At 46.4% G+C, this 1,877-nt stretch overlaps 1 long non-coding RNA gene across 1 annotated transcript in view; it reads right to left on the bottom strand.

Moving 5' to 3' along the window:
- Nucleotides 1-684: 684 nt before the first annotated feature.
- The window catches only part of LOC109365106, a 1,625-nt gene continuing 432 nt past the window's right edge, over nucleotides 685-1,877 (bottom strand). The window contains exon 2 of the long non-coding RNA XR_004162507.1: nucleotides 685-868. This is a non-coding gene — a long non-coding RNA (uncharacterized LOC109365106). The remainder of the gene's footprint in view (nucleotides 869-1,877) is intronic.

Below are 1,877 nucleotides of genomic sequence, written 5' to 3'. Positions count from 1 at the left end.
AAAAAAAAAAAAGGAAAGAAAAAGATGTGAAACAATGAGAAAGTCTGAAACCAAGTTTGAAACTACCATGAACTCGTAATGATTGGGACTGTGTGTGGCAGCACAGGGTGCATTCTCATGAGAAAGCATTAGGAGTTAAGATAGGAGGCACAACATCCTTGGGCAGCTGTAAACAGCAGGCTGTAAACAGCAGGCCCACATCTGCAGCTGTGCTCTGTGGATGTGTGGGGGGCTGATAAGTGGATGAGCTCAGCGGCAGGTGTGAATGCTGGCTGAGCATTGGTTGAAGCTAGGCAGCCCACCTAGACGCCCACCTTGTGCTCCAATAGTAGGTGAACACGTGTATTAGAATCATATATAAACTCTGTGTGTGCAACAATAAAGTGAAGCTTGATCACTCATATTGAGTACTGTCGTGCTTCCCCGCTTGAGAACAATCTGATTAGGACGCTATCTGCGGCAAGAAATATTCATTTGCTAAGTGTGGTTTTTGATGCAAATTGTAGAAATGGACAATGTATAAAGAAGAAAAGGGGGGAATTGTAGGAATGGGAAGTTGTTTCTGCATTAGAACTAACAAGATAAATATTTTACTGATAGTTCTTTGCAGGAGAGCCTTTTTACTTCATTGGGGGTCTCCGATAGTCTGCATGCTCAGCAGATAATAATTTATTGCCACAGAGATGAGGTACATGGAGTAATTTATTGGTACAAAGACTGCAGCTCTGGTCTGTGCAGCCATCTGGAACAGCTCCAAGCCTTGAGCTGAAGATAAGTTAGACACTGCACTCCCAATCAGTGTGACAAGGATATCAATGGGCTCATTATGCTGGAAGACTGCTAATTGTTGGTGCTGGACAGACAAGACCTGAGTGATAGAGAATTGAAGGAGAATAAGCCAAACAATTAGCAGTATACATGTTTAGATAGCAAGAATTTATGTTCATCAGGTACAGATGTGTTCAGGGATTGGGGATATAAGGCTGTGATGTATTTTAGGCCATGTGCTCCTGTTAGCAGGATGCTCACCATTGTAATCGTGAATTAAAACTTTTTCACAACAAAGCCAGTCTGCGAAAAATCATTTATTTCTCACATCTGGAATTTGCAAACGTTTAATATGAACATGAGCCTGAACACGAGGCAGCAGTGTGCCCAAGTAGCCAAGAAGGCCAATGACATCCTAGCTTGCATCAGAAAGTGTTGCCAGCAGGAAAGTGATCGTCTCCCTGTACTCAGCTCTGGTGAGGCTGCACCTCGACTACTGTGTTCAGTTTTGGGCCCCTCACTGCAAGAAAGACACTGAGGCCCTGGAGTGGGTTCAAAAAAGGGCAACAAAGCTGGTGAGGGGTCTGGAGCACAAGTCTTATGAGGAGTGGCTGAAGGAGCTGGGAGTGTTCAGTCTGGAGAAGAGGAGGCTCAGGGGAGACCTCATTGCTCTCTATAACTACCTGAAGGGAGGTTGCAGTGAGCTGGGGGTTGGCCTCTTCTCTTGTCTAACAGTGATAGGACCAGAGGTAATGGCTTTCAGCTGCACCAGGGGAGATTTAGGCTGGATGTTAAGAAATACTACTTCTCTAAAAGAGCAGTCAGGCACTGCAATGGGCTGCACAGGGAGGTGGTGGAGTCACCGACCCTGGAGGTGTTCAGGGAACGTTTGGATTCTGTGTTGAGGAACGTGGTTTAGTGAGAGCTACTGGTGATGGGTGGATGTTTGGACTGGATGATCTCGTAGGTCTTTTCCAACCTTGGCGATTCGGTGATATTGGTACGAATGCTGCCAAGGTACGAATGGTAAAGGCGCGCAGTTTGCAGTAAGCAAAACGTGCTGTGTTGCAGCCGCTCCCCCCGCTTCCCGCAGCGCTTGGCCCCTCTCC

This window comes from Meleagris gallopavo, unplaced genomic scaffold (genome assembly GCF_000146605.3).
Source record: "Meleagris gallopavo isolate NT-WF06-2002-E0010 breed Aviagen turkey brand Nicholas breeding stock unplaced genomic scaffold, Turkey_5.1 ChrUn_random_7180001955180, whole genome shotgun sequence".
In the NCBI taxonomy this organism is placed as follows: Eukaryota; Metazoa; Chordata; class Aves; order Galliformes; family Phasianidae; genus Meleagris; species Meleagris gallopavo.
The sequence above is the reverse complement of the archived record's forward strand: the minus strand, read 5'-3'. Positions and strand labels throughout refer to the sequence as shown.